Source organism: Tachysurus fulvidraco, chromosome 7 (genome assembly GCF_022655615.1).
Source record: "Tachysurus fulvidraco isolate hzauxx_2018 chromosome 7, HZAU_PFXX_2.0, whole genome shotgun sequence".
Classification (NCBI taxonomy): domain Eukaryota; kingdom Metazoa; phylum Chordata; class Actinopteri; order Siluriformes; family Bagridae; genus Tachysurus; species Tachysurus fulvidraco.
The window spans coordinates 23763414-23779110 of record NC_062524.1 but is presented as its reverse complement, the minus strand read 5'-3'; the positions used below and the strand labels follow the sequence as shown (position 1 = coordinate 23779110).

At 38.5% G+C, this 15697-nt stretch overlaps 1 protein-coding gene across 16 annotated transcripts in view; it reads right to left on the bottom strand.

Moving 5' to 3' along the window:
- Positions 1-15697, bottom strand: part of nrxn2b (neurexin 2b) — a 579761-nt gene that overhangs the window by 453599 nt on the left and 110465 nt on the right. The window lies entirely within an intron of this gene.

The following is a 15697-nucleotide window of genomic DNA, read 5'->3' as shown; positions in this document are numbered from 1 at the left end:
AAGAGGAAAAAATAGAATAAGTCACTGAAATTATAAACATATAAGCTCAAATACAATTATAATGAATAATAATGGCACTGACATTTTTAGATTTTAGATTTACAAGGTTTAAAAAAAAAATAATCAGGGACACATTGTACAGTGTATCTAATACTGGCAAAATAAGAGGACTATTAAACGACATTAACAAAGACCATGTAAAAAAAAAAAAAAAAGATAAAGAATACCCAATAAGTCCCATGTATTGTGCAATGTTTTCTCAACAAGTAACGTTTAGCACGAGTTATAAGAGCTATATCAAAGTAGATAGATAAAGAAATTTAGACAAAACTCATGTTAAAGTTCTTCAAGTACTTTGAGCAGAACCTCACAAGGATATATAAAATAGCAAACAATCCCTAAAGTGTTTCAACTGGAACAGACTGCAAACCACTTCCTGTCTAAAATGTAATTATACCATAATAGCTGTAGTTATGAAATTACAAGTGTAGAACAAGGATATTTTAGTCATCTGTAATCTCTGGACTAAACCAAACAACAAATTAAACATGGAAAAAACAGAATCCCATGTACAGGAGCCTATACTGAAAGTAAATTGTATTGTGGGGGGGGGCATGGTGGCTTAGTGGTTAGCATGTTTGCCTCACACCTCCAGGGTTGGGGGTTCGATTCCCACCTCTGCCTTGTGTGTGTGGAGTTTGCATGTTCTCCCCGTGCCTCGGGGGTTTCCTCCTGGTACTCCGGTTTCCTCCCCCGGTCCAAAGACATGTAAGGTAGGTTGGCATCTCTGGAAAAATTGTCAGTAGTGTGTGAGTGTGTGAGTGAATGAGAGTATGTGTGTGCTCTGTGATGGGTTGGCACTCCATCCAGGGTGTATCCTGTCTTGATGCCCGATGACGCCTGAGATAGGCACAGGCTCCCCATGACCCGAGAAGTTCGGATAAGTGGTAAAAAATGAATGAATGAATGTATTGTGTGTGGATTAAAATTAATAGCAGTATATCTGTCCTTTAAGCTTTAGCATTTAATTGCAGAGAATTTAGTTCTTGGCATCATCAAAGAAATAAAGAAAAAAAAAACGTTATCGTCAGAAATATTGGACATCCATCATCACAAAGAAATCTTTAAATGAGGATGTATGAGGTGAAGTTGTTGTTTTCAGTAAGTGTGACATTTGTCCTGTTCTGTTCCTCTTTTTTCTCCTCTGTTCAGCAATGAATGCTGGAATTTCAAAACTTGGGCTAGAAAATCACTATAGATCCCAGTTGAGTCCCAAACATGTGCTCTGTCAAGCTTCCCGGAACCCTGACAAATTTAATTTGAATTTAATGTCAAAAAATGAAAGAGCTGTGATGGCATCTGTTGATTAGCTGGGCTAATATTTGGAGTTTAGAATACCAGCACATGGATTTATGGAGGTTGTGTTGACATCATGCTTTAAATCAGACCTTTAAAATGCACAGGGGTTTGGAGTCACAGGTCTTGGGAGAAACGAGGACACTGTCCCAGCCATGAGGCAGGTGAAGGCCCAGAGTTTATGGTGGCATGGTGAAGTCTATGTTGGTCACATATAATGAAGTTGGCTATGACCTTGAGACTAAAAGAAGGCTTAAAGCTATTTACTGTGTGATACATCAGTGTCATATTGCCCTGCTCTAGTATAAAGTTTGCTGAGGGTTAACTCACTTGTCTTCCAGAAGGAATCCAATGGCAACTCACATGGTCCTTCACTTTGTTTTTATCGCACACCTGGTGTGTGTGATTTACTGTGTCTTTTTTATAAAATGGGGTCTTTTGCATTTTTTGGACCAGTCATCCCAGTCCAACTCTACTCCTTGTTCTATTTCCAGAGCTGCACCTCCATAGCTTATTCCATGCATCTCTGTCTACTCTCAGAGTTTCTCAATATCCTGTTATGCACCTTCTACAACATACTATTTTACAACATCTAAATGACCTTTGAATGGGTCCAAAATCTGTCCAAGGGGATGTGGTAGCCTAGTGGTTTCGGTGTTGGGCTACCAATCGGAAGGTTGTGAGTTCGATTCCTACGTCCACCCAGCTGCCACTGCTGGGCCCCTGAGCAAGGCCCTTAAACCACAGTCGCTCAGATGTATAATAGTGAGATAAAATGTAAGCCGCTCTGGATAGTGTGACTGCTAAATGATGTAAATAAGTAGTTTGCTCTTAATTTTTTGCTTGGTGCATTAGATATTTTCAAAGAAAGGACAGGAAATGGAGTGTTTAGGAGAAAAACAGTGTGCAACGCTCCACAGTTACTTAAAGTTATGTCAGTTATGTGTGTGATTCCCAGTGTGAACACACTCCCCAACAGTCATCTTCCCAGTCACCAGGGTATTAAACACACTACTACTACTGCTACTACTAAAATTTGTACCATGCTACAGTATTTGAGACATAATAACTGCTTAATTACTCTTCATCGCAAAGTCTTACCATTATTTCAGAGTTCAGTATGAAACCTTTGGTCTCAGATTAACTTAAAGATTATACATGTTTTTTTCATTATGCCCAACAATTAGATTAGATTTAGATCCCTAAGCTAGAGATGACTTCCTCCAAGCTCTACAGTTTCCTCCCACTTCTTTTCAGTAGGTCTGAATTGTTTCTAGATGTGAATATGCATGCACATTTCCCTGTGATAGACTGGTATCCCATCCAGGGTGTATTCATGCCTAGTGCCCCGTCTTACCGGGATAGGCTCTGGGCTCAACAGTGGACCTTACCAGGCTGAAACAGATACTGAAGATACCCTGATGAGGTGTTTAAAAACAAGCAGCATCAGCAGGTAGTCACTAAAGCAATTGGCGTCAGAGGATTGTATAGGACTCAAGAACCATTGCTACATAAGTACCATCGGGGAAGAGGTAGGGTACAAAGCACATAAGTGCTCAAATAAAGTAAAAACCACCTGATGTGCTCTCTCTTTCTTGCAAAGCTGAGGAAAGCATGTTACTTATGTCCTTTCAATACAGATTCAGCATTTCCGTCATTACCTTCTGCCCTCTAAATGAACAAGCTTTATGATATACATGTACAAATCCAACTCCAGTTAAACACTCAATTAAACATGTTATGTAGAGAAGCTTGCAAACTGAAGCATTGATTGTAGGGGTAGAGTTTGGAGGGACAAAGGTCTGACTTTGGACCCTGCATTTGTTTTGTTTTTGGATTGATCCTAGTACCCAAGTTGGATTGATCCTAGTACCCAATGCCCAGCCATAGAGTAATGAATATGCACACACGCCTGCATACGTTGCTTATCTGGACCTTTGCAACCATGTAATCTTATGTACCTGGAGCTCAATTTAAATATATCTTCTCAAAATGATTTCCAATCCAAAAAAATTTGCAGACTTGGCAAATACAGTAATCTTGAGAACAACTATCCATAAAAAGTGGAAGATGCAAGTGTGAATCAAATCTCTTGAGAGACTTAATCCAAGGCAGTAATAAAAAGACGTTTCCGAAGGGCTATTTCAAGGAGTCGGTCCTTCTCTAGGGCTTTTTCAGCACTGTAAATATTTTACATTCTCTTTCATGAGAAATCAACTCTTTGTAAGCACCCGGTAAAGACGTTTCCCTAGCATAGAATGGGAATATTTGCCAAAGTGCTGTTTCACACATTCAGCATTTCATCTTGATGATTTGTCCTGACAACACCTGTCCAGTCAGTTATTCCCCAGCCCCGTTCCATTAGAGGAAGCAACCAATCGCTCCAGGCAGGGTGCCCATCAGGGCCATATTTCCTAAGTGTGGAACAGGATATATAATGTAAATGGGAGGCCATTTTGAGGTTGAAAGCACAAGGGAATTATTTCCTGCAAGCGTGTTTGGATGGTGCAGCCTCGTGCAAATAATAAGCATAGATCTTATTTGAGAAACACAGCTACGGGCAATAGTAATGTGTGGCGATAAAAAGAAATGGAAGCAACCTTAGACAGAAACAGTGAGAGCAAAATCATAAAAGATTTTCGAGTTTTTTTGATTCTTAAATGATGATATGCAAAACTGAGCAAACAGAAGAGTCGGGGGTTGGGTGGTCTCACAAAAACTGTATAAGGTATATGTGTGTAGGAGTCAAATTATAAAGGAAAACAGGGATGCACTGAGGGATGTTTTCCTTCTTATTTCCCAATGGGGTTTGCCATCAAATGAGGGACTTTCAGGATCCTTAATCCTCCCCAATAACAAGCAGGAGCAATCGATCAGTGCTGTTGTCACTCTGAAATGTGTGTTATGTCAGTAATTGGATGCGAACCCTCAGATGGAAGATGGCTAACGCTCAACTTGACTGCTTTCACCAGTAGCCTCGCTTCGATGCACACAGCGGTCACTTAGTCGATGGAGAAATCCCATTTTGCTTGCATGTAAAAAATGTTACCATGGCCATTATGCATGCTTTTAACGCCATTTGCACGTCACTCCTGCAGACACCACAGGCAATTTATTTCCTGTGCAAACCAATCAGAGAGACATTTATTTTCTGCAGAGCTATACATTTGAGGAAATACTTCATTGCAAATATTGCCAACATGAGGCACCTGTTCTCGAGTGTTACAAATGCTCGTGCTCATACAAGACTGTTTCTGGGTTTAATAAGTAACTTCCCTCTTAAAATTCTTTTTCTGAACATACAGAGGAATAAATATGGTACTTCAGGGACAATTCTCTGTCAAATAACCTGGCTATGGACTTTGTGGGTGACTGTTTGGGTTATAGTTCCAATTGTTTCCTCCTTGGGCCATGCCATCCCTTTGTCCCTTTGTCCCCTTCCCCCTCGCTGTTGGGTTGTGCTCCCTATTTTCCTCTTTGGACCATTTTGGGTGCCACAGGGGTTTAAGTCAGGAACTTCTGGCACAATTCTGGTTGTTATGGTCACCTTTTGCTTGTTATGCCTAATGTGTTGCCTTATAAATACTAGCCCTTGTGTATCTGTCTTTCTATTGTTATGTGTTGAGTTGACTGTTATCCTCTCCTGGGTAGATTCATTCCTCAGTGTATGACGAATCATCTCTGGATCCATGAAAATGGAATGAGCTCTTATAGTTTGGAAGCCTCCAGCTTATTTTAAAGATGGCATGACATGTTTAAGCTCGGATGAGATCGATGAAATGTTAAATTTAAATTCTTTGTCAAGATTTCTAAAATGCATAGTGCTTGATTCATGGCTTTGGATTATTTACTGGGCATCAGAAGGTTTTCTGTGTTTAAAATGAGCTAATATAAAAGCTTTGACACTGTCAGGTGGCAGAGATGGAGATGAAAACAATGCAAAATATGAGAAAGGTCAGAAAACAAGTAAAAATTCAGACCATCAGCAAACCATATAAACAAAATCAAAGCACAAACAAAAATACACAAATTAAACAAAACCCAAAATTGAGAAACCACAAAACAGAACATGATGGGATGGGAATAAGTCTACAGCAGCCACGTGTGCGTTGGTTGGTTTGGGAAATGGCGTTTGGTGTCAAATCTAACCCTGTCATGAAACACAGCACATGTCACTAGCGTATAGTTTAGTTAGCATGACTTAGTAGGCCAACAAAAGGTCTGGGTTCATAACGTAGTCAGAACTAGATTGACTTTCATGTTCAATGTCAAAACTCCAGTAAAGAAAGTAACGAAACAAATAAAAAAAAAATCAATAATAAAGAAATACGGTAAGACTTCACAACAAGCAGACACAGAAGATGTACAGTAAAGATACACACCATCACAATGCCGGTAACGATAATGGTAACAAACTAAAACAAACATGAGCATTCATTGGGATGGGAACTGTGAAACGAACGGGGGAAATTTAAGGTAACGTTCCAAATAATGGACATGCCTGTTGTCTTGGTATCTAGATGATTTTATCAAGCATAGCACTATGATGTCTGGCCACTAGAAGGTGCAGAGTGTTTAAATTATACCAGGTGCCAGGGAAAAAAGAAAGATGTGGTAGACATTGAACCCTCCCTAAACAGGTCCGGATTCAAGTCAAAAGAGTGGGAGCCGAGATCCATGATGGCAACCTTATATCCAACATCAAACTGACCCAATACAACGAGAGCCCACACACACAGGTTTCCATCGATTAGCTCAGCAGGGGACGGCATGACAAGAGCACTGGAGCTCCACTAAAGGTGAGAGGGAGTTTCGAGTTGTCTAATGACCCACTTTTCCAATTGCTTTGCTCCTTTTTTGTCTTATAACAACGGCACTCAATACAGCCTTACTTGGCATTCCAGATTTGTCTGAGGAATCCGTTTGGAGCTAAATGCTTAAACTCTATCTGTCCGGTACTCCCAGCTGCACCTGGCCAGCCTTTTGGCATAGAGGTCAATCTCATGCACCTGGTGGAGAAGCCGGTGGTCTTGTTGTTTGACACAATGAGGGATTTTCCCCCTTTACTACATGCTCGGAAAGATGATAATCCGCATGCTGGAGCAGGGATGAGGCTCGCTGAAGGAGCGATTTAGTGCTCATGCAGCTGTCTCCTCTGACCCTGCTCTCAGAAGTGAGGAGAAAGACAGCCACAAACCACAATTCAAAAAGACACAGCGGGAGAGATCAGAAGAAGGAGCCATGTCAGGACGTTACGGGTCATTTTCTGTCACAAAAAGCCTCGTTGTAAGCTGAGACCGGTTTGATTTTTCTGATCCAGGATCTGTGAATGTTTTCAGAATTTCCTTCTATCTGACCAATAGAATTATTCAGTAATAATTGTTATGTAACACGTTTTGAAAAGCACAGATTAAATTCGATTTATGCTACGAGAACAATCTCATCACTGACCTTTTCTATTAAACCAAACATTCTTCAATAAAATCCAGTACCATATTAAAGGGATTTAAAATATATGAATAAATAAATACCCTGGTGGATTAAATCACTTACATAAAGCACAATTTCCCAAACATTGAAATTTTTATAAAGATTAATGTACATCTGGTGGGAACATGGGAATAAATATATACAAGTATGAACATTTTTTGCCCATGCAAATGGTCTTGCACTTAAAGTCGTAGCAAATTTCAGTAACTCAAGTATCTACCAAATGCGTCAGCTACTGTCGCAGTGGCAAACTGGCTGGTTTGAGTAAATTAGAAACTGATGATCCCATGGGATGTTTTGTTTTACTCACACAACACAGATTGGTGTGAAAAAACTAATAACATCCAGTGACCATTGTGTCCAGAGTGCTTCCCCATCCAAACCCATCCAAAGTGCACACACACAGCAGTGAACACACACACCGTGAACACACACCCAGAGCAGTGGGCAGCCATTTATGCTGTGGCGCCCGGGGATAGGGTTTCCACCTTCAATACAGAAAAATAAGGGACGCCTGCCGCAGCGGGGGCCACGACCCCCCAGGGCCACGATGACCACAGTCCCGATGGCGTGCCAGTAGTGGTATATCACAACTTAAGTGGTCATATTGAATACACAGCTATGACAATAATAAATATACGCCAACAAAGTGTGACTGAGAACACAAAAAATAAGCTTTTAGAGGAACTTGTGAGATGTGAACCATATTTTATTAATTTATTATTAAATTAACAGATCCATAACTTTAACAACTTTATAACTCGCTCTGACTCTGTCAAAAGAACCGGCAAGGCGGTGTCCCGCCATCCTCTGACTCTGATTGGCTGTGGTTCACGGCCCGTAACCCTAAAACAAACCAATCAAAACAACGATGGCAACGAGTATTACCCAATCAGGGGCAGAATAGGACACGTCTTCACACAATGCGGGTGGGGTGATTTGCATGGGATGCTGTATAATGTGGACCTATGTAAAATACGGGACAAATAGCGTCCCGTATTGATTTGATACGGGACGCGTCATTTTGCCTGTAAATACGGTACGATTCCGTATTTCACGGGACGGGTGGCAACCTTACCCGGGGAGCAGTTGGGGTGGATCGGTGCCTTGCTCAATGGCACCTCAGTTGTGGTATTGCCGGCCCGAGACTCGAACCCACAACCTTAGGGTTAGTAGTCAAACTCTCTACCCATTAGGCCACGACTTCCCCCTTGTGTAGCATACGATACGATTTTTTTTTTATTTTAAATAAGCATTTACATTAAATCCTAGACTCTAAATACACTATATTTAGTCCAGCATCCCTGATTAACTCAAACCTTGAAAGAGGAATAAAAACAGCATATAATGAGCTCTAGAGCTCCTAGAAATCTCCTGAAGTTTGTTGCTGGTGTTCATGGGAAGAAGCTTCACGTCTGTCAGCACTAAAAAACACACCATCGCTTGTTGCGTTACAGTCTGTTGCTCTAGCAACACATCTCAAGCTCTCTCTCTCTCTCTCTCTCTCTCTCTCTCTCTCTCTCTCTCTCTCTCTCTCTCTCTCTCTCTCTCTCTCTTTGGAGAGCAGTGGAATCTGCTGCAATATTGCTGATCGATTACGTCAGTTATGAAACACCATTTTTAAACAGGATCCATTCACCCTTGTGTTTTTAGCCTGGGGCTGCTGTTGATTAGCTCTCCAGATGTATGAAATGTGTTTTTTTAAGAATAAGTTCATATTACACATGAAATATTAACAAAAAACGAAGCTGAATGACAGAACATAAAGGCTGCCGATTTAAAAAAAACAACAAACAAACTAAATAACGTTTGCATATTTAAAGTTGCTTTTGGTCATCTTCTGGGAAAGGAAAAAAAAAGCTCTTAGTTCACGTCAGCTACGCTTTTACTTATTTGTCAGTCATTCATTCTCCCAGGAGTCTTCTGAAGCATCTCTTTCCCAAACCCAACGAGTCAGAACACATTGCAGGAGATCAGAGCCCTGTGCGTTTTCCTCACCAACTTTTCAAATCATACTTCGCTGACTGATGCCTGCTTCTTCAATCGGTGACAGATGCCTCGAGCGAGGTGTGAAATCCAGTCTTCGGGTTTCTCCGTCTCCTACAGAAAACCTCTGTGTGCTGCGGGAAACAGAAATCCCATTTCGATCGAACTGTTAATGATCAAAAATGATTATTAAACTCACTTCGCTCTCTTTGGATCAAATCACAGATTTGCTAACGTTTCAAAACCCCGCAGGTGACGCACAGTTTATTCATATTAAATTTAGAGCCAAACACTGTCAAACTCTTGAATCTTTGATTGGTTCAAAAGTGTTAATCTGGAACTGTTGGTCATTTAGATTACAGATTTATACAGTATGTATGTGCTTGTTCAGCTAATACAAAGGGTTTGCAAGTGCTGTGATTAAAGCGGAAGAGAACTATTCAGGATGTGCTTTTCTCTGAAAATAAATGAGTTCAAGAACCAGGCTGTCAGGGATCAGCGCGGATCTGTCAAGGATCCGCACAGACTTTTGGCCATGTGTGTTTGTGTTTGTTTGTGTCATGTGATTGCCCCACCTTCGTCTACTCCTCCCGGTCATCACACCTGTTCCCCATTGTGTGTGATTGTCCCTTTCACTATATATGTGGGCTTCATTAACAATAATATAGTTACGTGTTGTAATTAGTCTCGTCAGTTCCCCGTGTATTGTGGATATGTTTGTCTTCCTCATGTATTAAACCCCTTTCATTTGAAGCTATCCTGCGTACGGGTCTGTCTCCAATCCTCCTCCTTCCGGGCGCTGACACTAGCATTGTTATCGGTTTCAGTGTTGTAATGTAACGAAGTACAAATACTTCATTTCCGTACTTAAGTAGGAATTTCAGGTATCTGTACTTTACTTCGCTATTTAAATATATGTCAACTTTCACTTTTACTCCGCTACATTTCCTAGATAAAATGTATACTTTTTACTCCCTTATATTCCCACTAAGCATCTTCGTTACTCGTTACTACAAAATAAAATCATAAGAAATGTGTGCCATTGCAATAAGGGAGGTTTGGCGAATCACTGCTCCTAGACTGCATTACGCACGCTCTATTTCAGCATAATGTTGCCAAAAGGAGGCAGAAGCACAACTGAAACCGCCATGGAAGCACCTACTGGAGGACCTCCCGTTATCATAGACCAGGGGTGGCCAACCAGTCAGAGACCAAGAGCCACATTACTGTGTTACCGCAAAGAGCCGCATCATACACATGGGCACACATGATCATCACCTTTTATTTCCTGCCATTTTGAGAGCAAACTTGACACAAATTGTTTACTAAAATGATCTTGCGCCTACTTTGAAACTTTGAGGTATTACCATCCCACTCACATGCGCGTTTGATGAAAATACCGTATTGAACTCAAGCGAAGCGAACACGCACAATAAAAAGACACAAATACAAACTTCGATATGAACATAAGAGAAACCGGGCAAAGAGCCGCATGCGGCTCGGGAGCCGCGGGTTGGCCACCCCTGTCGTAGACGACCACCCTGACGATAGTGGTGAACTCGGTGAACAGGGTGAAGAAGATAACGTTATACACCCGTGGCCGTGTTTGCAAGAAATGTTTCTGTACATTTGAATGAAAGATTCTTCCTACCGGATGAAGTGCCTCTTATGCCTACCGAAAATCAATGAAATTTTACTTTTTACTTTTACTTCAAATGCTTAAGTACATTAAATATCAGAAAATTACTTTTGATACTTAAGTACAATAAATATCAAATACTTTAAGACTTTTACTTAAGTAATATTCTAAAAGGCAACTTTCACTTCTACCAAAGTCTTTTTCTAGTACGATACTTGTACATTTACTCAAGCATTGCTTTCTAGTACTTTATACAACACTGGTTGGTTTTTTGTTTTCCTAGACCAGGATGCTTTGGGTAAGTTAAAGCAAAATGGTTATAATTGGTTTAGAACACGATATAAAATTCACATGCAAAGTTACAAAGAGTTTTTTTTAAATACAAAATCCCAGTAAGAAATCCCAATCACATCATCGCAGTCACATGGTTTTCTTAACCAACAATGAGAAAGGTCTTATATACGACATGCGTAAGCGAGTACAGAGGGTATTTAGTAAAATTGACAATTCTATCCCAAAAAAGAACACAACAGAAGGTCAAAAGCAAGATTCCAGAGTGAAGAGGAGCAGCGGCAAAGGCGCTTCTGACAGTTTATCGATGAGGGCCATATATTAGTATCGACACCAGAAGCCCTACAGGGAAGAGTCGGGGCTTATCTCTACAAAACGATCCAGCCATGTAGAGCTGGACAGAGGAAGCCAGATGGAATAAGAGCTGAAAAAAAACAGGCTTATCTCTTAGATGGGGAATTAAGGGGTTGAGCAAAAAAAAAAAAAAATGGTCACGAAAAGTGATCATGAAATGATGGAAAATTGAAACAAACTCAGATCTTTGATAGCAAGTGATCCTAAAATCAAGGTTACAATATCAACAGGGACAATCTTCCATCTATTATCAGATTACTATTAAATAATGATGAAATAATGATGAAAATTATGGTCATGATTGATATTTGTATAACATTTACTTGCATAACATATACATATATAATGATTTCTTCATTTGGGCTGAGAGGACATTCATTTCTAATTACTTCTGTTGGAATATGGAATGGCAATTTTAATGGCCTAGGCTAGAGTTTTTAATTATGTTTGTTTGAACATTTTATTTGTTTTGGTCACACAGAGAAAAACATACAGTGGAAGTCAAGGTTAAGCGCTGCGTAATTAACACGTTTCTATTTATTTCCAATCGTTCATCCTGAACTGCAAAAATAAGACCAACAATAACAACAACAATAATAATGATGATGATGATGATGATGATGATGATGATGATGTTGATGATGACAATGATGATCAAAAATAAATAAATAATTTGATATTGGGTAGCTAGGAGATATTTATTACCCCCCCACACACACACACACACTTTGAACAAATAAACAAATAAATAATTACCAAACAAACAAATACAATACAGTTCTATTCTCCTCTTTGCTTTACACTGAATTGAGAGATCACAAACTCATCCTTTTCTTTTCTAATCTTCTCTCTAGGCTTTGCTTTTTTAACAGGCAAATGTTCTTTATATTTATTAAAGACTCATCACTCATAATTTGTGTGAAAACGATGAGAAATTCCACTGAAAGTACACATTTGACCTAATCCAATAGTTTTTTGAATTAGGAAATGAATTTTACAGTTACATTTTATGTAAGAAATACAACACACATTATAATTTTAAATTGTAATTATTTCTCTCATTATGTAGCTATGTGGATACACTTTTGTTTTAAACCATATTTATGGTTTGTAGAAGCACATAATCTTGCTGTGCTGAGAGAAAATAAATAGAATTTGGCTATATAAATAAAATACTATATAAATAAAAAATTTCATTTCTGTTTTTATATAAACAATTAATTTTTTTAACTTGATAATTGGAATTTGCATACTACTACTACTACTACTACTACTTCTAATAATAATAATAATAATAATAATAATAATAATAATAATAATAATAATAATAATAAATGTTTTTGTTATTTGTTAAACACTTTTAATGTGCTAAATGTAAATAATACATTACATACATTTAATAGTTATAGACAGTTGCCATAAATAAATAAATATTTAAAAAACTGTTGCATTTAAGATTTCTGTGATTTGTTTAAAAAAATAATTTAAATTTAAATGTTGAAATATAAATGTAAATTTAGTTAACAATATATATATATATATATATATATATATATATATATATATATATATATATATATATATATATATATATATATTATTGGGGTTTATTAATTCCTTTTTTTAGTTATATTTTTATTTATGGTTATTGACTGATTTGATGCAGTTGTATGTGGTTAGGGATTTTAATTAAACATAATGTAAATCCTACTAAAAATGTTGATTGCAAATCAGCATTTACAATAAGTAAATACTGAAGATGACGATTGCAAGGAACCAGTACTGAGTACTAGCAGAGCAGAGGTTAGGGTTGAAAGAAATGTAAAATTGCCTGATACATCTTTTAGAATGGACAACTCTCGCAAAAGTCCAGCTCTCTGAGATGACTGACAGAGGTGAGTGACCTCCATTACGTTTCCCCCCAAAACCGGTGTGCTTTCCTCTTTTACCTCTGCACAAGGGACAACACCCGCAATGACTTTCCTTTACTTCTGTATGGTTATTTAACATCGCCTCAAGCTAAACAAACACCTCAGTGTACAGCGGCATGACCCGAATCTGTGCCTTATGTAACAGGATTTATGAATGTGACAGAAGTGCGAGCTGAGAGAGATAAATATGGCACCGTGTGGAAATATACGTATATATATATCATTTTCTTTCTTTCTTTTCAAATTTCTTGCTCTTGCCGTCACCTTTGGTGTTTGTTCCTGTTCTTTGCATTATTGAACAGTTACCCTGTGGTTCCCTTTCAACTCCCGATGAACTTTGACTTCCTTTGGGGGACTAGAGAGAAAAACAAATATGCTCAATAAATTTTTAATTTTCTGGATTTTTGCTCTATGGGAAATTCTTAACTTTTCTTTTTTTTGCTTTGTTTGTTTTTAAAGTCTGGATCTTACATAATTCAGTGGGAAACTTGAGGAGAAAAAAGATATGATGATGCAGGAGGTTTTTTTTGTTTTTTTTTTAAGACAAGGCTTTCACAGATATACAGACAGACAAGTACAGAAGAGCTAAAAACACTATAGACAGTGACACTTTCCAATGGAACTCAAGGGATGGTATGCAGGACATTGCTGTTAATTTGACCTTGAGACAATGACACAGAAGGAATGAGGTGTGAAGCAAATGAGCGAGAGAGAGAGAGAGAGAGAGAGAGAGAGAGACCCACCAAAGTTGAGGCTTCTCTTGACATTGCGTATTTAAAATTCTGGCTCGTGTATTTCTTTCCTCACAATGTCTTTAAACCATGAGCTGACTGTGAGCTTCACACTCTCCCAGTTTCATCCAGTGGTTCAGCATACTCCCTGATACCCCAGACACTTGCCAAGGACAATCGTCTCGTCCTTGGCACGTGGGACACTTATTTGCCCACCTTGCCTGAACCAGATCCTGAACTAACAGTAACCTGAATGAGAATCTGTTCTCTTTCCCCTCACTTTCCTTGCAAATACAGTTCTATCTTTTGACTGTTGGTGTCCTTTAAACCTCACAAGTATTTTTATGTACCAAGTTAAAACAGAAATAAAATCCAAATGCGAATGGTGGTTCAGTGGCTGTGTGATCGTGTAAGGATCCGGCTGTCTGACACCGCCGAGCCGACAGCGACAAGAGCTCGAGATCACATGGCATGTCTCGATCTCTGTATTACATGCAATTGTTTTGAATACGCATCTACCTCAGAAAATAAAAGATGTATCATGACCTGATCTCTTTGTCACTGCCAAACAATGTTGCATCCAGTTGTGCACTTCCAGACAAAACATTCTGCATGCACAGTCAAAACACCAGCCCCATCCATCATGTTATTATTTAACCACCTATAAATGATCCCTATTTATTTATTTATTTATTTATTTATTTATTTATTTATTTATTTATTTATTTATTTATTTATTTATTTATTTATTTATTTATTTATTTATTTTCAGCAAGGTCTTTGGAACAGACAGAGATCAGCAACTTGTCAGTATTTGTATCCTTCATTTAAAGTCAGTACCTGGAATTCACCCTGGCATTGAAATGCAAATGCTTTAATCTCCGGCTAAGCCGGTGTTACTCTCCAAATATATTAATCCCACCATGTAAGGGATTTCTTTGCTTGGCGTGGTAACCTGGCCAAAAAAAAAGGCTTAAAACAGGGGTAATCAGCTAACATTTGGAATGGTTCAGTTATATATCACTTACTCTTTTAGCAGATCCTGTAATGATTAGATTAATCAAGATTCAGCAATGGTTTGTTGTGTTCATGTTCAGCATTGAATGTCTTTGTCATGTCCCACTCCACCGTGGTAGTTAATATGAAGCTCATATGAATGTAGAACCTCAGAGTTTTAAGAATTTGTAGTGGGTTTTTTTTTAGCCTATAAGATGCAATACACACAGAAAATTTTCCCCCACAAAAAAAAAAAAACAGTTAGCTTTCATTCACATGAATGTTTCTATTTTCAACGTAAATGGTGAGATCAAACCCATTTCCGCTCTCAATGCCCCGCTTGTTTATCAACAGAAGGGTAAACTCACGTCTCACACTGAAAGCTACAGTAACAGCGTCCTGACTCGTTTGACGTCAGAAATTTTGACAGCAAAATAATTTGTTTATACTGACTGAAAATGACCAACCGGTCAATTTCCATCCCAGCGGTAGTCTAGAATGACAGTTTACTGGTAAAAAGGGTTTAAAATAAAACACAGACCGAGAAGAATGAAAGATAAAATCTAGAGTTTCCTGTTTCTGAAAGAATATAGTATATCTAACCTTTTGCTCAATAAGCTGAATAATTTACACAAACGCAAATGACCAACAAATCACTACAGGTCAAGCTCTTTATTGTTTAGAAAAACTAGATTTCCTGAACTACAGCTTGATTCTATATATTTTCTTTTCCCCCGTCCATGTTTTACCCCATACAGATTTCTTAAGCATCTGTTAAAAATATCACGCTCTGGATATATTCTGACTCTGTCTTCGGACAATCCCTACTTAAAGGGTGAACTCAAGTCAAAAGCACACTTTCTACCACAGATCCCTGTTCGGAAGAACCAATGCTGACAATCACAGATAAAAATCAAGCTGAA